This window comes from Apteryx mantelli, unplaced genomic scaffold (assembly GCF_036417845.1).
Source record: "Apteryx mantelli isolate bAptMan1 unplaced genomic scaffold, bAptMan1.hap1 HAP1_SCAFFOLD_40, whole genome shotgun sequence".
Classification (NCBI taxonomy): Eukaryota; Metazoa; Chordata; class Aves; order Apterygiformes; family Apterygidae; genus Apteryx; species Apteryx mantelli.
The window spans coordinates 1095852-1116451 of NW_027118755.1; the positions used below are offsets into that span (position 1 = coordinate 1095852).

At 54.4% G+C, this 20600-nt stretch overlaps 1 protein-coding gene and 1 non-coding gene across 2 annotated transcripts in view; both read right to left on the minus strand.

The window, feature by feature from the left end:
- The window catches only part of LOC136996504 (SUN domain-containing protein 3-like), a 512910-nt gene that overhangs the window by 232787 nt on the left and 259523 nt on the right, over nucleotides 1–20600 (minus strand). The window lies entirely within an intron of this gene.
- On the minus strand, nucleotides 6753–6905 carry LOC136996551 (5.8S ribosomal RNA). Its single transcript, XR_010887598.1, has one exon. It is a non-coding gene; the product is annotated as a 5.8S ribosomal RNA (ribosomal RNA).

The window sequence follows — 20600 nt, forward strand, 5'->3', positions numbered from 1 at the left end:
CGGGCTCAATTAGGTGGAGTTGAGCCCCTTCGATTTCCCACGGGTCACAGTTGTTAATAACAGTGTAAGAGTCTTTAGTGGGCCTTATCAAGAACCCGTGGCATTTTCCAGCTTCACCTTCAGCCCAGTAGCATGACAAAACTCCTCCATCACTTGGATACTCTTCTGCATGCCCTCCCACGAGTCGCTTAGCAGAACAAGATCATCTGTGAACGCCAATGATGATACAGAGCTGCTGCCGTATTTAAACCCTTCCTTGATCTCCTCCAGTTTACATAACAATGGATCTACTGCTAGGTTGAATAGTAATGGGGACATTGGATCACCTTGCTTCACCCCAGTGAGGATCTTAACCTTCTCAGAGCGGGTTTCCCCTACCTCAAGCCTTGTCGCAAAGTTGTTATATGTATCGGCGATGTCAATTATATGACCATCAGCGCCCTTCTCTCTGAGGACCTCCAGGATGTGATGGTGATTGACCAAATCAAAGGCTTTCCCAAGGTCCACGAAGACGACCGCCAGCATCTTGTGATCTTTCTTTGCGTGCCGAATGAGCACCTGCAGCAGCTTCAGATTTTCTGCACAGCCTGGGGCTGCAATAAACCCTCTTTGGTGGCTGTTAATTGGGCAGGCTCATCGCAGCCGTGCTGTTAGGATCCATGAGAACAATCTTAAAATTACAGACCCCGATGGTAATGGGTCGCCAGTTGTTCATGTCCTCGATTTTACTTGGATCCGCGGATTTTGGTATTAAAATTGTTCTACATTCTTTGATCCCATCTGGGATCCTTCCAGCTGGCAGCCATAGATTGAACAATTCAGCCAAGTGGCTACCCTGAGGGTCCTTTTTAATAACGTCCCTCAGGGAGAGGCCGTGTGGTCCAGGTGCGGAGTTCTTATTCATTTCCGCAATGTTCTTCAAAACCTCCTTTGGGGAGATCATTTTCTTGAAGGCAGAGTTGTCCGTGACAACAGCACTCCGGAAAGCGCCTAAGCCGACGTATGGGGATCCCTCCTCCCACTTCCTCTGAAACGATCCATTTCAAAGAGCTGCTGGTATCAGAGGTATAACCCCCGTTTCACCGCCCTGTTCTTCATCCACCTTCTCTCTTCTCTCAGGCGCAGGTCCTGCTTGATGCTTCCTACGTTGTTTCAATTTTGCTACAGTGATGTGCCCCGCCAGCTGTGATAACCACTCTACTGCTGAACGCTTCGATGACTTTCCGGGCGTCTTCGCCATCCTCTAAGATCCTCCCTCATGCGATCATTTGGCTTGCAGGCAGGGAACCTGCTCGTATCTTCTCTGCCACCACTTTCCTATATTCCATTCTTATCTTCTCCATCTTCTCCCTCTCCACCGGGGACTCCCCTACATGCATTACCGCAGCTCTTCTTGGCGGTGCCAATGCCTTCGCACCAGCCGCAAGCTGTCGTCTCTTGTCACTGATCTGGTTTGCCGTTTTCGTGGGTAAATGCTCTCCAATCAGATTATTGATAAAGCGCTCGGTCTTGTACCTTTCTTCCAACTCCAGCAGTAGAGCTGTCTCTTCTTCTCTCCAGCAGCTCTCATGCATGCCTCGCAGAGTCTTTTCCTTTGGTCGAGATGCTTCATTCCGTTCAAGGTTCCTAACTTATGGGTGCACCAGTCTTTTGTGTTGTGACAGGCCGCTCTTGGTCTTAAACTGGCGGTCGCATTCCCCACATCGCCATGTATCGGGGTCCTCCGGGGCATCCTCTTCTCTTCGGAGTTCTAGGACTCCCTGGCACTTCGGGAAGTGGCAGGCAATACTATGATGTTTAACGTTAGTTTCCCCACATCGGGAACACTGGAAGAGAATTCTTCGCCGGCCGTGGGCCCTCTTTAGATGGTCAATCAAAGCTGCGATTCTCCCCATCCTGGTGCCACAGCACGGACATGCTGGATGTTGATCAGGGATCTTCGCGACTGGCGTTCCCACGTCAGTCGTTCCCCCCACGGCACCAAGAATGGGACATACTATATCTGTTGAAGCAATTGCGGGGCCAGAGGGACATCTCGGCTCCACGTCTACCACATCCTCCTCTGGTGCTTCTTCAGCTCCAGTCATTGGAGGTGATCCAACGGGTTCCAAGACCTCATCAACCTCTGGCAGATGTTTAATGCAATCCCAGGTTGGTTCGGGACAAGTCCCTTCCCAACCGGCCAAATCTAAATTATAAAATGTCAAATTTTGGGACAGGTGAACCACCTCCTCAGATATTAGTCTCTCAGGGTGTGTCTTTGCAATTTCCGGGAGAGTTTCTCCCGTCTGGGTGGCCACCAAGACAAAATTCACAACCCAAGATTTTAATAGGTTGTTCAACATGACTGCGGGGGTTTGGGATATAACCAGATGAACCAGCCACCAAGTTCACCTGATATGCCTTAGATCAGCCCTCAGGCAAAGGGCTTTGGACACACAACTACTTTACCAGTTCATGGTTGAATAAATTTAGATTCATCTGAATTTACTATCGAGTGGTCGGTGACGCCAGTCGATAGGGAGGAAGTAAGTATAACACCACACAAACACACTGGGGCAGAGGCCAACTCAGTTACCCACAAATGGGCATCCAGCGGGACCACGAGGAGGTGTGACCACTGCAGCTAAGCCCAGTTAGTAACTATGGCCCCATCTTAAGAGAGTCATAGTTACTCCCGCCGTTTACCCGCGCTTCATTGAATATCTTCCCTTTGACCTTCAGAGCACTGGGCAGAAATCACATGGCGTCAACACCTGCCACGGACCTTCATGATGCTTTGTTTTAATTGAACAGTCGGATTCCTCTGGTCTGCACCAGTTCTAAGTTGGCTGCTAGGCGCTGGCCAAGGCAGGGCGCCAGCCCTGTGACCCCAGCTCCCCCCCCATCGCCAGCAGCTGCGTGTGCACCAGGGCACCCACAGCCCCTGCGGATTGGTGGACTGGTGGGGCGGTGGCAGCTGCTGGGGCTTGGGGAGGAGGGGGGGAGAGGGTGGGCGGTGCCTGCCAAAGCTGGGGCAATGCACGGGAAGGGCCTGGTGTGCGTCCAGAGTCACCACCCCACGCCCAACACTCCTCCCCCCCACCCAGGGGGGGTGGGGTGGAGGGGACAGGTGGGGCGCACAGCACCTCATCCAGCCGTGGCATGCGCCCATGCCCTCTTCGTGTCCCAGCCCGACCAACCCAGCCCTTAGAGCCAAGCCTTATCCCGAAGTTATGGATCCCACTTGCCAACTTCCCTTACCTACATTCTTCTAACATTCCAGAGGCTGTTCACCTTGGACACCTGCTGCGCATATGGGTACGGCCCACCACAAGATTTACACCTTCTCCCCTGGATTTTCACGGGCCAGCAAGAGCTCACTGGACCCCACTGGAACCATGACGCTTTCCAAGGCGCAGGCCCCTCTCGGGGCAATCCCATTCCAGGGCACCCAGCTCTTCACAAAGAAAACACAACTCTCCCCAGGGCTCCCGACAGCTTCTCCACCACCGGTTGAGTTACCACACTGGACGCCTTGCGGCACTCATCTCTGCCACTCCGGATTCGGGGATCTGAACTTGACTCCCTTTCGATCGGCTGAGGGCAACGGAGGCCATCGTCCATCCCTTCGGAACAACGCTTGCCTATCGCTTAGGACTGACTGACCCATGTTCAACTGCTATTCACATGGAACCCTGCTCCACTTCGGCCTTCAAAGCTCTCGTTTGAATAGTTGCTACTACCACCAAGATCTGCACCTGCAGTGGCTCCACACGGGACCACATCCCAGCCTTCAAGGCGCACTGCAGCGGCCCTCCTACTTGTCGTGGCGTAGCCCACGTGGCTTCCCATCATGGGCAATGGCCAGGTATGGGTCCAACACTCCAGTGCCATCCATTTTCAGGGCTACTTGATTCGGCAGGTGAGTTGTTACACACTCCCTAGCAGGTTCCGACCTCCATGGCCACCATCCTGCTGTCTATATCAACCAACACCTTTTCTGGGGTCTGATGAGTGTGCGCATCGGGCGCCTTAACCCAGCGTTAGGTTCATCCCGCAGCGCCAGTTCTGCTTACCAAAAGCTGCCCACTAAGCACTCGCATTCCAATGCCCAGCTCCACACCAGCAAGATGGGCATCTTACCCACTGAAAGTTTGAGAAGAGGTTGAGATCAATTTGGCCCCAAGACCGCTAATCATTCGCTTTACCAGGGAAATCTGCCGTCTACGAGTGACAGCTCTCCTGAGGGAAGCTTCGGAGGGAACCAGCTACTAGATGGTTTGATTAGTCTTTCACCCCTATACCCGGGTCGGATGACCCATTTGCATGTCACGACCGCTTCGGACCTCCACCAGAGTTTCCTCTGGCTTCACCCTGCCCAGGTATACTTCACCATCTTTCAGGTCCTAGCACGGACACTCATGCGCCACCTCCCCAACGGAGAGGGCAAGACAGCCTGGTGGTGCGCCCTCGGCTCTGCCTCTGCCTCGGGATCCCACCTCAGCTGACACACACCAGCCTTCATCTTCGCTGCGCCATGGACTATTGACCGAGCTGCTGACTCACGCACATGCTAGACTCCTTGGTCCATGTTTCAAGACAGGTTGGGTGGGTAGGCAACATCGCCGCGGACCCCAGGCACCTAAGCATCACCACACCCTGCCTGGTGGCGCGAAGCAATTGGGGTGCACTGAGGACAGTCCACCCTGGTTGACAGTTGCGCTGGGGACTGGGGGCCTATCCCCTGCATGGGCCACCCCTCACCACCACTGCCCCTCCACCCCCCACAAGCAGAGCTGGGGAGAAATGCACCGCCGCCACAGCCGCTGGGGTCCAGGAACTGCCACAGGGGAACGTGCAGTGGCAGACCTCTCCCTCAGTCCTGGGATTCGGTGAGAGCTGCTGCCCAGTGGCTGTAACACTCACTACCACACGCAGGCGAGCCACCTGCCCACCAGGCCTTCCCAGCCAACCCGGAGAAAGTTGCGGCACACCGCCATGGGGGAAAAGCACCTGATGGGGGCTGGCAACCAGCCCGCAACCCCCCTTGGCCCGCCCCTGCAAGGGGGACGGAGGGGAGGCAGAGGCGGGCATCCACCAAGACCCGAGTTGGCTGACTGAGCCCGCTGGGTTGAATCCTCTGGAATGACTGCACGGACCCCACCCATTTACCTCTTAATGCTTTCATGCCCTCTTGAACTCTCTCTTCAAAGTTCTTTTCAACTTCCCCTCACATCACTTGTTGACTATTGGTCTCGCGCCAGTACTTAGCCTTCGATGGAGTTTACCACCCACTTTGGACTGCATTCCCAAGCAACCCAACTCAAAGAAGCCCTGGTCCCAGCATGCCGGAGGGCCACTAAGGGACTCATATCGTCCACGGGCTGGGCCTCGACCATAAGGGCTTGGGCCTCCCCAGGAGTGGCGCTGGGGATGGGCGCTTCTGTACACCACATTTCCCACGCCCCATCGCGGGGTGGGGATTCGGCACTGGACTCTTCCCTCTTCGCTCACCATTACTGAGCAAATCCTGGTAAATTTCTTTTCCTCTGCTGACGAATATGCATAAATTCAGCGGCTCTCCACATCTGATTTGAGGTTGCAATCGAATGGAGATGAGTCCGGCACCCACCCCTCACGCTTTGAGTCCCGGAGGAGGCCTGAGACAAGACAGAGCCGGTGGGCACGTGCCCACTGGCTGCCGGAGGGAGGAGGTTGCAAGGCCCCTGCCAGGACAAGGGGGAAGAGGCGTAGTGACGGCAGGTCACTGCCCCAGAGCGCAGAGGACAGCAGGGGGCCCTCCAATACATGCGTGCGGCAGCACGGTGAGGTACCACCATGGTACCCACCCGCACACAGCCGCAAGGGCCCGGGAACGAGGTTCTCGTCTCCTCCGGGCCCAGTTCCCGAAAGCTCGCTCACTCGCTCGCTCACACACTTACACAGCCCTCCACTGGCTGTGCCTGGCTCCTCCTCCAGGCCACTGCCTCCGCTCTCGCCCCGGCACGGCACCTGTGCCATCACTGCTGGCCTCAACGCAATGCCACAGCTAATGCCGGATGGTGGGCAAAAGTGGCTCAACATGCGCTACGGACGCGGGTGAGCCACAAACAGGGGAGCCTGGCAGGCACCAAAATGGCTGCGGTCAGGGCAGGGGAAGGGAAAGGGAAAGGCAGACAGCTGGCCACCCGCCACAGAAGGGAACAGGGGACCAGCGCATCACTGGGAGATTGGTGAAGGAAAGCCCATACGGCAGCACTGCCAGTGGTGGTGGGTGGCGGTGACAAGGCGCCGCGCCACCACAACTGACCAAACTGGGGGCCCGGAGGGATGAACTCTGCAAAGCGGGTGCTCCAGGAGTGGGGTTTTCCCAAGTCTGCGCTTAGGGGGACGAAGGCCTGGCTGCGCGGGGAGGAGAGGCACCCTCTCCCCAGGGCACAGGCCTGCGAGGTGCCCCAACTGCATCACACAACACACGGTGCGCAGCACAGCAGTCGCTGCCAGGCTTGGAGGGGAAGGAGGGCAGGACAGGCGCAGCAAGGCATGCCACTTGTGGCTCATGGAGACAGATGGTCGCCATAACTTGGTGGGCAGGGCAACCAGAAGACCGGGGCTGCAGGTGCACGCACCGGGGTCCTGGCTCTGCTGCTGTCCCCCACTCGCCACCACTGCCATGCAACACTGCTGTGCCCCACTCTTCCCCCTATGTGCCCCCAAGAGGCAGCACCACTCTGCCAACACAACAATAGGGGTGACGATTGACCGTCAAGCGACACTCAGACAGGTATAGCCCCAGCAGGAAACTGGGGCCGCAAGTGCATTTGAAGCATCGATGATCAATGTGTCCTGCAATTCACATTAATTCTCGCAGCTAGATGAGTTCTTCATCAACACACAAGCTGAGTGATCCACCACTAAGAGTTCTCTCCCTTTCAGTCCCTGCCGTGCGCGTGGGGGAGCAACCAGCATTCGCAGCCCCTGAGGGCCTCCTCCGCTCCACCTCCCTCCTCATGCCAACACCAGCTGCTGAGCAAGGGACAGTCAAGAGAGGGGGCTCACCTCGCTGACCGTAGAAGCACAGAGGGAGGGGGGAAAAAAGGAGGGCAGAACCCTAGCTCCCCACCTGCGACAAAGCCTTTCTTGCTTCGAGTCCTGCCCAGGTGCCTGGCTCAGCCCAGCCCAGCAGGGAGCAGCGTGCCAGCCACGCCGCCTGCCTCAGGAAGGGGGGTTCCTGAAGACCCTTGGAGTTGGAGTCCGGCCACCACCGCAACCGCCACCACCCACTGCCCATGCACCCGCAACCTACCGGCACTGCACTTCCAAGCTCTTTCCTTGCCTTGCCGGCCTCCAGCTCCACCGTCCCTGAGATGTCACCCATGCCCATGCACACACAGAGCCTCCCAGATGACACCATGCACACTCCCATTCCTTCCGAGGACAGATGCCTGGTGGTGGGTGGATTGGCAAGGTGGGATGTATGGGGACGGCGCCCGCTCCTTCCGCCTCCACGTGGAGACCGCAGGGGGCCACCCCCACCACCCGCCTGCTGCCCACCAGCTCTCTGGCGAAGCCAGGTTGGGCAGAACAAGGTAAGCACTCCGGATGGTGGAGTGCTGGGGGGGGTATGGTGATGCCAGTGGTCATGATGGGAGAGTGAAAGCACCAGCCAGGGAGGAGACTGGATGCACGGGGGCTCGGCTTCCGGACACCCAGGTCGCATCAGGCCACCCGAGTCTTTAAACCCCCACACAGCTCTCCGACCAAGAACCCTTGGGCCTGGAGCCCAGCACTCATGGCCATCCCTACCCAGGGTGGCTACCAGTGGCCACGGTGGCTGGAGGCCCTCCTCCCTCACGCCCCCGCCCAGCCAACTTGCAGTACGGACCCCATAGTACAGCATGGGGTGGTGGGAAGAGTGGGGTGGGGGGAAGAGCAGGGGGGCCCTGCCAGTGTGGCACATGCAGCACCCAGGAGCAGCAATTTGGCACATGGGACCACACCCACACCCACATGGCTGGGTCACCAACAGGGGGCAGGAGAAGCGCGGACGCTAGGTACCTGGCTCTGGGGTGAGGGAAACGACCTGAAATCCCTGCAGGGGTGCCTCCCCCGCCACCACCTGCCGCTGGGCCACTGCCGCTTCGTCCTCTTCAACTTCTTCATCAATGACCTGGATGAAGGGACAGAGTGCACCCTCAGCAACTTTGCTCATGAGACAAAACTGGGAGCAGTGCCTGATACACCAGAGGGCTGTGCTGCCATTCAGAGAGACCTGGACAGGCTGGAGAGCTGGGCGGAAGGGAACCTCATGAAGTTCAACAAAGGCAAGTGCAGGGTCCTGCCCCTAGGGAGGAATAACCCCATGCACCAGGTCAGGTTGGGGCTGGACCTGCTGGAAAGCAGCTCTGCGGAGAAGGACCTGAGAGTACTGGTGGACACCAAGTTAAGCATGAGCCAGTAATGTGCCCTTGTGGCCAAGAAGGCCAAAGGTATCCTGGGGTGCATTAGGAAGAGTGTTGCCAGCAGGTCGAGGGAGGGGATCGTCCCCCCTCTGCTCAGCCCTGCTGAGCCCACAGCTGCAGTACCGTGTCCACTTCTGGGCTCCCCACTAGCACAGAGACATGGCACTACTGGAGAGAGTGCAGTGGAGGGCTACAAAGATGCTTAGGGCACTGGAGCATCTCCCCTATGAGGAAAGGCTGAGAGAGATGGCACTCTTTAGCCTAGCAAGGAGAAGACTGAGAGGGGATCTTATCAATGTATACAAATATCTGCACCCCCACTGCATCTCCCTCCAACACTGCACAGGCACACAGTGCCTGCACTGGGGTTGTCCTGCCAAGATTTGCAGCTCCAAGGTTGGGGGCCCCAGGGCAGAGCACGGTGCGGTGCTAGCAAGGCCTACACCTCCCACAGGGTTACCCTGAAGTAGCACCTTCACCCTTGGGCCTTCTCTCAGCAACTCCCTCCCGCTGAGGGCAAGGAGGATTCTGGGGACAAGGAGGTCCTGGCAATCAAAGCTGCCTTTGAGGAGTGGCATCACCTTCTCAAGGGAGCACAAGAATGGGCACTGGTGCTCACCAAGCCCTGCAACTTCCCCTGCTCTTGAGGCATGAAGGGCCTCCCTCCGTCCCCAGGAGTATACAATATTTGGACACACACCTTGCGTGTGAACCCCCTCTGCTTTTTCCTTGGAGACACTCCCTCACTGCCACAGCACAGGAGGAGCTTCTTGCAGAAGCAACATGTTTTCTACTGCCAAATTGGCAGCATTTGCTGTGCCACAGAAAATGACCTGCTGTTGGCACCCCATTGTGCTGGCACAGCATCATCCTGGCACAGCCTCCCCTAGACTGTGGGAAGAGGATGGCTGCCTGCCCTGGGGCACGCAGATGTCTACCCCCTAGGCACTGCTGTTAGCACTGGTCTTCCGTGTGCCAAGCACTTGGTGCCAGAAGCGAGAGCCCCTTGGGGCTCGCCCCCCCTGCCTCACTGGGTAAGTGAAAAAACGATCAGAGTAATGATATTTCACCAGCAGCTGGGCTGCGGCACGGGTCACGCACACGTGGCCTACCACTTATTCTGCACCTCTCATGTCTCTTCACAGTGCCAGACTAGAGTCAAGCTCAACAGGCTCTTCCTTCCCTGCTGATTCCGACAAGCCCAGTCCCTTGGCTCTTGTTTTGCTGGATAGTAGGTAGCGACAGTGGGAATCTCGTTCATCCAGTCATGTACATCACTAATTAGATGACCAGGCATTTGGCTATTATTGAACTATGGAACATTCCATGGCACCTTTTCCGAGTTGGGCTTGGTAGGTGGCCTGTCCGCCTGAGTCAAGTTTGGTGCGTGTCATATGGGGACTAGATCCCACGTCCCAACTATCTAGGCTTGACCACAGGGGAGCTGGGCAATAGCCAAATTCAGCAGTACAGAAGACTGAGCAAGCCCATGTCATCTGTGTGAAGAATTTTACTGTTGCCTTCTCAAGAAGGACTTTGCGTTAACAAAGTCACAGTATGTTCAAGCCAATTAAAAATTTCAAACACCCTTACCTTTACTTGTAAAGATGTGGAGAGTGTCAACAGAGGACAGGAGAGCCCTTTGTGAGAAGGGTCTCACTGTCCTCTTTAAGCAGCTACTGGAGAGTCCAAGGTCAGCGAGGAAGCTCTCGTTGCCTTTGTACCACTTCCCTTGGGCGCCAGTCGGGAACCCCAAGAACTCCACCTCTCCAGCTTTTGTCATTTCCTTCACTTGTCCCTCCAGATGTTGCTACTTTCAGACCTTCTCTGCCGCTGTGTCACCTACAAATGACAACCCACTTCATAATGAACGGTCACGTCCACTACTTTTGCCCAGAGCCCTTTCACCACAACCAAGTCTGTTTTGGAGTGTTTGTCATTGCTATCCCTGAGGTTCAGTTCGACATACACCACCCACCCCAGTCTTTTGGCCTCTTCAGCCACCATCCCTCACAAGATGTTATGCCTGCAGGGCAGTATCTGACAAGACAGGAATGTGGTAGACAAGGGACCGACATCTCCCTCTGGGCCCACAATTTCTTCTCCCAGTGTACTGGGTGCTGTGCAGAGCGCCTACTTGGTGCCGCAGAGCCAAGGGCGCACCAAAAGCCTGTCTCACCTGTTCCATCGGGGAGGTGGAACATGAGTGTCCGTGCTAGGACCTGAAAGATGGTGAAGTATGCCTGGGCAGAGCGAAGCCAGAGGAAACTCTGGTGGAGGTCCACAGCGGTCCTGACGTGCAAATCAGTCTTCCAACCCGGGCAGAGGGGTGAAAGACAAATCGAACCATCTAGTAGCTGCTTCCCTCTGCAGTTTCCCTCAGGAGAGCTGGCAATCACGGGTGACATTTTACCTAGTCAAGCGAATGATTAGAGGTCTTGGGGCCAAAACGATCTCAAACTATCTTCAAACTTTCAATGGTTAAGTTGCCCGTCTTGCTGGCGTGGAGCCGGGTCATGGAATGTGAGTGCTTAGTGGACCCCTTCTGGTAAGCAGAAATGGCGCTGTGGGATGAAGCTAACGCTGGGTTAAGGACTCCCCCCTGAGCCCCAGCAACTGCTGACGCCCACCCCTCCACCTGTCCGCAGGGGCTGGGGGTGCTCTGGCCCGTACGTGCGGGTGCTGGCGACAAGGAGGAGAGCCGGGGTCCCCGGGCCGGTGCCCCAACTCCACCGGCTCCTAGCAGTCGACTTTGAACTGGTGCAGACCAAGGGAATCCGACTGTTCAATTAAAACAAAGCACCACGAAGGTCTGCAGCAGGTGTTGACACGATGTGATTTCTGCCCAGTGCTCTGAAGGTCAAAGGGAAGACATTCAATGAAGCACGGGTAAACGGCGGGAGTAACTATGACTCTCTTAAGATGGGGCCACAGTTCCTAACTGGACTTAGCTGTAGAGGTCACACCTCCTCACGGTCCCGCTGGATGCCCATTTGTGGGTAACCGAGTTGGCCTCTGCCCCCGTGTGTTGGTCGGTGTTATAGTTGCTTCCTCCCTATTGACTGGAGTCACCGACCAGTCAATAGCAATTTCAGGTGACTCCAAATTTATTCAACCGCGGACTAGTACAGTAGTCGTGGGTCCAAAGCTCTTGGCCTGAGGGCTAACGTAAGGCATATCAGGTGAACTTGGGGGCTGGTTCATCTGGCTATATCCCGAACCCCCGCAGTCATGTTGAACAACCTATGAAAATCTTGATTTGTCAACTTTGTTTCGGTAGCCACCCAGACAGGAGAAATTCTCCCAGAAAGCGCAAGGGTACTCCCTGCAAGAGTAACATCCGAGGACGTGGTCCACCTATCCCAAAATTTGACATTTTACAATTCGGATGTGGCCGGTTGGGAAGGGACTTGTCCCGAACCAACCTGCGATTGCATTAAACATCTGCCAGAGGTTGATGAGGTCTTGGAACCCGTTGGATCACCTCCGATGACTGGAGCTGAAGAAGCACCAGAGGAGGATGTGGTAGACGTGGAACCAAGATCTCCCTCTGGCCTCGCAATTTTCCCAGTAGATGTAGGAAGTCCCATCCTTGGTGCCGTGGGGGGAATGACTGACGTGGGAACGCTAGTCGTGAAGATCCCACACCAACATCCAGCAGGTCCTTGCTGTAGCACCAGGATGGGGAAAGTTGCAGCCTTGGTTGATCATCTAAAGAGGGCCCACGGCCAGCGACAAATTCTCTTTCAGTGCTCCCGTTGTGGGAGGACAAATGTGAAACGTCATAGTATTGCCTGACACTTCCCAAAGTGTCAGGGAGCCCTAGTTATCCAAAGTCAAGAGGAAGCCCCGGAGGAACCTGGGATATGGCGTTCTGGGGAATGAGACCAGCAGTTTAAAACCAAGAGCTGCATGTCGCAGCATAAAAGACTTATGCATCCAAAAACTAGGAACCTGGAGCGGATTGAAGCGACTCGACCTAAGGGAAAGAGCCTGCGAGAAATGCACAAGAGCTGCCGGACGGAGGAAGAGACGGATCTACTGCTAGAGCTGGAAGAAATAGTTAAGACCGAGCGCTTCATTAATAAACTGATCGGGGAACATTTGTCCACAAAAACGGCGAAGCAGATGAGTGATAAAAGACAGCAGCTTGCAGCTGGTACCAAGACAGCAGCACTGCCAAGAAGAGCTGCAGCAGTGCACATTGGGGAGGCCCCGGTGGAGAAGGAGAGGGGTGAGATGATAAGAATGGAATATAGGAAGATTATGGCGGAGAAGATACGAGCAGGTTCCCTGACGGCAAACCAAATGATCGCATGTAGGAGGATCTTAGAGGATGGTGAGGATGCCCGGAGAGTCATCGAAGCATCGGCAGTAGAGTGGCTGACAGAGCTGGCGGGGAAGATCGCCATAGCGAAATTGAAACAACAGAGGAAGCACCAAGTAAAATCCACACCCGTGAGGGAGGAAAGGAGGTGGATGAAGAACAGGGTGGTGAGAAGGGGGTTGTATCTCCGATACCAGCGGCTCTTTGAGATAGATCGCAAGAAGCTCGCTGGTATCATTTTGGATAGCATCGACGCACTGAAGTGCCCCCTTCCAATGAGCAAGGTATACGGCTCGTTTTGGAGGAAGTGGGAAGAGGGATCCCCATTTGTTGGCTTGGGTGATTTCCAGAGCGCTGGTATTGCGGAGAATTCTGCATTCAAGAAAATGATCTCCCCAAAGGAGGTTTTGAAGAACATCGTGGAAATGAATAAGAACTCCGCTCCCGGACCACACGGCCTCTCCCTGAGGGACGTTATTAAAAAGGACCCTCAGGGCAGCCAATTGCCTGAAGTTCAACCTATGGCTGCCGGCCGGAAGGATCCCAGATGGGATCAAAGAATGTAGAACAATTTTAATACCAAAATCCGCGGATCCAAGTAAAATCGAGGACATGAACAACTGGAGACCCATTACCATCGGGTCTGTAATTTTAAGATTGTTCTCACAGATACTAACAGCACAGCTGCGACAAGCCTGCCTGATTAACAGCCTCCAAAGAGGGTTTATTGCAGCCCCAGGCTGTGCGGAAAATCTGAAGCTGCTGCAGGTGCTCATTCGGCACGCAAAGAAAGATCATAAGACGCTGGCGGTCATCTTCATGGACCTGGTGAAAGCCTTTGATTCGGTCAATCACCATCACATCCTGGAGGTCCTCAGAGAGAAGGGCGTTGATGGTCATATAATTGACATCATCACCAATATGTATGACAACTGTGTGACAAGGCTTGAGGTAGGGGAAACCTACTCTGAGAAGGTTAAGATCCTCACCGGGGTGAAGCAAGGTGATCCAATGTCCCCATTACTATTCAACCTAGCAGTAGATCCATTGTTATGTAAGTTGGAAGAGATCAAGGAAGGGTTTAAATATGGCAGCAGCTCGGTATCATCATTGGCGTTCACAGATGATCTGGTTCTGCTAAGTGACTCGTGGGAGGGCATGCAGAAGAGTATCAAAGTGGTGGAGGAATTTCGTCATGCTACTGGGCTGAAGGTGCAAGCAGGAAATGCCATGGGTTCCTGATAACACCCACGAAAGACTTATACTGTTAACAACTGTGACCCGTGGGAAATCGAAGGGGCTCAACTCCACCTAATTGAGCCCGGCAGCTCCAAGAAGTATTTGGGCCTGGGAGTAGACCCTTGGGTCAGACTCTCGAAGCCGGAGCTGAAAGAAAAGCTTGACACCTGGGTGAAGAACATCGGGACAGCCCCATTGAAACCACTGCAGAAGGCAGAAATCTTGAAAAGGTATGCAGTCCCACGGGTGCTGTATGCGGCAGATCATGTGGGAGTAAACGCCTCATACCTCCAGACCCTGGACCTTGCCATTAGATCGGCAGTGAAGAGCTGGCTTCACTTACTTCCCAGCACATGTGACGCCATCTTATATGCCAGCACAAGTGACGGCGGATTAGGAATTGCACGGCTGGCGAGCCAAATTCCAAATATGCAGGCTTGCCGGTTGCATCAGATTGCCCATTCCCCTGATAACATCACGAGAACTATTGTTCTCGAAGAGGGGACCCAGAAGGAGTACAACAGAGTATGGATCGCCACTGGAAGAAGGGCGGACAAGATTCCATCAATTGGGGATGAACTCCCTGTCACAATTCCAGCTGTACTGGTAGGCTGCGAGGCGGCATCCGAATGGGAGATGTCATCACCCAGGGTCATCTATCTGGTTCCTAGCAAGTGGAGAAAAAGAGAGTTAGAAAATTGGGCCAATCTAAGACCACAAGGCCGTGGTATAAATAACTTTGAGAATGATAACATCAGTAATGGTTGGCTCGTTCATTACCGGGGTATTCCCCACAGGAAGCTACTAACAGCAATACAGCTGCACGCCAATGTCTATCCCACAAGGGAGTATTTGGCACGGGGGCTGGGAGAAGGGGTTCCGAAGGGGTGCAGGCATTGTCCTGCAGAGTGGGAAACTGGTTCCCATATTATCGGATACTGCCCAGCAGTGCAGGAGGCCCAGATTCGTAGGCATAACATCTTGTGTGGAATGCTGGCTGAAGAGGCTAAGAGACTGGGGCGGTTGGTATATATCAAACCAAACCTCAGGGATAACAACAACAAACTCTTTAAGCCAGATTTGGTTGTAGTGAAAGGGCACCGGGCGAAAGTAGTGGATGTAACTGTTCGCTGCGAAAGTGGGTTGTCATCTTTAGGTGATGCTACGGCAGAGAAAGTCCGGAAGTACCAACATCTGGAAGAACAAGTGAAGGAGATGACCAATGCTGGAGAGGTGGAGTTCTTGGGATTCCCGACGGGCACTAGAGGGAAGTGGTATAAAGGCAATGAGAGTCTTCTCGACGACCTTGGACTCCCTACTAGCCGCTTAAAGAGGACAGCGAGACTTTTCGCAAAGGGTGCTCCTGTCCTCATTGGACATACTCCACATCTTTACAAGTAAAGGTAAGGATGTTTAAATTTGATTGGCTTATATATTGTGACTTTGTGTATGCAAAGTCCTTCTTCAGAAGGCAACAGTAAAATTCTTCACACAGATGACATGGGGCTTGCTCTGTCTTCTGTATCGCTGAATTTTGTTCTTGCCCGGCTCCCTTGTGGTTGAGCCTGGATAGTTGGGACATGAGATCTAGTCCCCAGATGACGCACACCAAATTTGACTCGGGCAGACAGGCCGCCTACGAAGCCCAACTCGGAAAAGGTGCCATGGAATGTTCCATGGTTCAATAATAGCCAAATACCTCGTCATCTAATTAGTGACACGCAGGAATGGATGAACGAGATTCCCACTGTCCCTACCTACTATCCAGCGAAACCACAGCCAAGGGAACGAGCTTGGCAGAATCAGCGGGGAAAGAAGACCCTGTTGAGCTTGACTCTAGTCTGGCGCTGTGAAGAGACATGAGAGGTGTAGAATAAGTGGGAGGCCCTGTGCACGCATGACCCGTGCTGCAGCCTGACTGCCGGTGAAATATTGCTACTCTGAACGTTTTTTCACTTACCCGGTGAGGCGGGGGGGCGAGCCCCGAGGGGCTCTCGCTTCCGGCGCCAAGCGCCTGGCGGGTGCCGGGCACAACCCGCTCCAGGGACAGCGTCAGGTGGGGAGTCTGACTGGGGCGGTACGCCTGTCAAACTGTAACGCAGGTGTCTTAAGGCAAGCTCAGGGAGGACAAAAACCTCCCGTGGAGCAGAAGGGCAAAAGCCCGCTTGATCTTGATTTTCAGTCAATCGCTCCCGTCTTTTTTTTTTTTTTTTCCTCTCCTTTCCCTCTGCTGCTCGGGAGCGGGTTGACCTGGTGACCCACGAGCGGCGGCCGATAGGCGGGCGGCGGTGGCGGGTCGACCTCCGGCGCACATCTCTGCCACGCGGCAGGCCGCGGGGTAGACGTGGTGTCGCTCTCCCTCCCACCCCCCCTTCCCTTCCCCGGGCAGGCGCCGGCGCGGGACATGCTCGCTCCGTCCTGCGGCGGGGTAGACGTGCTGCCCCGCTCGCCCGCTCTGGTCGCGGCAACCAATCCGCTGGGCCGAGGGCCAGCCCGAATGCGCGGATCCGGGGGTAGACCTGGTGTCTCTCTGCCCACTTTTTTTTTTCGTTCCCCCCGCCACCCCCCCGGAATTGGCAGGTAGTCCTGTTGCTGCTATACCAGGGCGGGCGGCCTGGCGGCCTTTTTCCCGGGGAGGGCGCCCGCCCGAATGCGCGGGTCCCGGGGAAGACCTGGTGTTGCGGGAACTTCCCCCCCACACACCTTTGGGGGGGGGGTGGTAGACCTGGTGCCCCTCTCCCGGGGCGGCGCAGAGTGCTCGTCAAGGCCTGGCCGGCGGGGACGGGACGGGGACGGCCGTTTCCAACGGTTCCGGCGCGCGGGCTCGGGGTCGACCTCGTCGCGCCGCACCCTCTGCTCTGCGGGCCCCCCCCCACCTCGGAGCTGCAGGTCGCCGGCCTGGTACGCCCTTCCCCGTGTGGCGGGCCGTGCGGGGCGGGGGGGTGGATGTCGGCGGAAAAGGGTGGCGCGCGCGGGCGCGGAATCTACTTCCCTGAGCGCCCGGAGAAAAAGCCCGAGAGTCCCTGGGCGGCGGCCGGGGGGGGGGGGGGCGGCGCGGGGTTCCAAGAGTCTTCCTCAGCCCCCAGCAACGCGCCATCCCCGAAGCTTCGGAATGCAACGGTCGGGGCCGGCCAGCGAAGGGAGCGAGCAGGCGACAACGAATGGGAGGGGAGGCAGAGGGGCCCCGGGGGGGGGGGGTGGTAGTGCCGGGGGACAGAGAAAGACAGACACACAGTGCCCGCAACGGTGCAGATTCGCGCACGAGCACCCTCCCCTTACCGCGGGGCCGCGGGACTCCTACCTTGCGAAGGAGCGAGCGCAGCAGGACTCCCAGCGAGGTCCGGTCGCCGCGGGGAAGGGGGGGGGGGGGGGGTTGGGTGCTGTCGCGGGTTGTCGGCGGGCGACGGGCGCGTGCGGCACCTGCTTCCCCGAGCGCCCGGCCAAGATAGCGGGTCTCGGCGGGCCGGCGCCGCCCCGCTCCGCGCTGTCCCGCCCCACCACCGGCGCCGTGCGCCTGCGCGGATGGCGGGGGGGGGGGAGAGATGGCGGGGAGAGAAGCGAGGGGCCCGCAGGTCAGCTTGGGGTCAGGGATTCTTCCTCAACCCCTAGCGACGTGCTGGCCACGAGGTTTAGGAACGGCCGGGGTCGGGGCCGGGCATTGAAGGGAACGCGAGGGAGCAAGCAGGAGACGATGAAAGGGGAGAGGGTGTTTGGGGGGGGGAGGGCACGGGGCCGGCCGGCCGACCGATAATAAAAGAACAATAGAAAGAAACGGCGGAGGGTGGGGGAAGTAAAAGAAAGAAGAGAAAACACCACCGCCACCACCAGCGAAAAGAACCGCGCGCGGGAAAAGCAAGACCAAACGGCCACTGCAGCAGCCTACCTTCGTAAACGAGCCCTTTCCCCTGCCCTAGCAGGTCAGGTCGGGGGGTGGGGGAAGCACACGGTCACATTCCAGCCTGTGACTATAGTCAATTCATCTTATCCTTCACAGAGTGGTGGTAGGGTCACCTATAGCCTCTGTGCCATAACTAGTGTATTGATAATTTATGTGCTTACAGGTCCACAGCAAGCAAAGGGGTTTTAGCATAAAGTATTGCTATTAATTATGTACTAATTTGTATGTCTTGGGTGGTTGAACTCAGGTTGTTTTATCGCGTAGCAAACCTTTGCATACAATATGATTATAAGCAATAGACATCATAACGTCAGAGTTAGTAAAATCACGACTGGATGGAGCATGAGATTAAAACTTCCCATTGCTGTGGGTGACCATCCGAGAAGAGTTTCCCACCAATGATGTTCTCCATCTTTTTTCACTCTTTCCAGAACATGGCGCCTCTCTTCTGCATCATGACGAACAGTGATTAGGGTTCTTTGTCCATTGTTTTGGATGCCTTTCAGCAGTTGACACAGGTCATCGTGTTGTAGTAGTTTTTTCACCAGTGTAAGTTTCATTCCGATGGGGGTAGGCAATAAATCTCAATTTAATATATAATTAGATTGTAACAACTGATGAGACGTAACAGGAGCTGAATAAGTAAAATTGCATCCCATAATTTCAGTAAAGTTACAAACAAATGTTTGAGTGCTTGCTTGTATCTACAGTAATGTTATCTCCAAGTATAAAATCACAAAGGGTTCTCATACAAACACGTCCTTTTCCAAGATATGCAAGTACAATTTCAGGGGTTTCATCTGGATCTCTTTCAAAATGACAAGGTCATTTTGTGTCAAGACAAATGTCTTGGGCTTTGGTGGTATTCCTCTCACAAATAAATCCTCGTTCCCGTACAACACATGCGTTAACATCAACGGTTTGCCATTTGTTTCCGTTTTGTTAGGCCCATAGTCGAAGTTCTAACGCATAGTGTATAGTGCCATTATGATTCAATCCCAGCACAATGATTGGGTATATGGTGTATACTGAAGCATTGCGTATTGTTAAGACAAAGGCTGTGGCCTTATTGTTGATGGGGTCATAAGTAAAATGGACTAAATGCCACCAAGGTTGGGAGTCTTTTTCAAATTTAGTTGCATTATCCCAAATTACCTTTTGAATTTCAGTGGGTAAGGTGCCTCTTCGCCTTCTCTTATAATTGCTGCTGCCATAGATTACATCCAGAGTTGAGCTTGGATACAACTAAGAGCAGGAGAAACATTATCTTGGGCTACACCAAGTGCATCCACAATCACTTGGTGGTCCTTTTCATTAATCCTTTCCCACTGAGGCAATATGTCGGACAGGAGCCATTGATTAGTACTCAATGCTAACAGGGAAGATCGTAGTGGGTGTTCCAATTTATTTCAATCACCCGTTGCGGTGCTTAGTTTATTTATGAGCACTTCCGCATCTGTGCTATTCAAGACTCCCAGTCCAGTCCCTAAAATTCTGGTTGCATCTCTCTGTGTTCTTTTTGGGGAGGTGAGGATTTATCCATGTAGCCAAGATGACCATCCTGCATAGGATGTGCTTAGGAATTGTGAGCATGTGGGCTTTACAGCAGAGATATTAATTTGCATTCATAATTCTACTCGCTTGAGTGACTGGGAAGGGTTGACTAGGACCCATTGTTGGCTTACATATTTGATGGCATAGCATCTGATTTCTGAAATCTGTGGGGATAGCTTTTTCTCATCCTTTTTAACAGCAGAGGTATTTATGCTGGGGGGAAAGGTTCTTCTTCTCATCTTGTTGGATGCTGCAAAACAAAAAGGTAGAATAGACTCATCTCGGTGGGGTTTTCTGGACAGGTTACCCCATCAAAAAGAAGGAAAAATCCATCGTGCACTAATTCTATGTTTTGCTTCCAGTAGCTTCCTATCTATATATTGGTACAGTTTCACATCTTGAGAGAGTGAGATTGTCTGTAAAAACTTAGCAAGTGCGGCATGAGCAATTCTGTGTGAATGTCCATACCCCTGTGGGAGTCTGTTAAAGGTATATTGTATTCCCTCCCAAGTGAAAGCAAACTTCTCTTTATCCTCCTCCTGCAAGGGGACCATAAAGAACATAGCTTTCACATCTAGCACCGCCATCCATGGGTATGCAGCTGCTTGTAAAGTAGCTGTTAAGTTTGCAATATTTGGTACAGCAGCTGTTAGTGGGGCTGTATCAGCACTCAGGTGCCGATAATCAGTTTTCAAATGCCACTTCCCATCTGGTTTCTGAACTGGCCAGACAGGGCCAGACATGGGGCGTGGGTTCTGGAGATAATCTGTCATTTCTCCAAGTCAGCTGTGGCTTCAGGAATTCCATTTTGTGCCACAGCAGAAATTGGATATTGCAGTATGCTAGTAATTTTTGAATCAGGGAGTGCAGGGGCTGCGTGAAGTACACTCACTGCAGCCTCCCTATTTCTACTGGGGTTGGAGTCGAAGTCTGAGCTGAAGGACCACGCACTGTCGTCTGGCAGGCTCCAGGTTCATCCATTTAAAGCAGCAAAACCTAAAAATTTTTTTCATTGTGATCTTTAACTGCAAAGCCAGTAGTCAACATGCGCCTCTCACCTGGGAGCCATAAATTAACCTTGGCAGTTTGGCACACAACACTTGCTCTGTTCACACCAGTAATTTTAACTCTTTGCCAT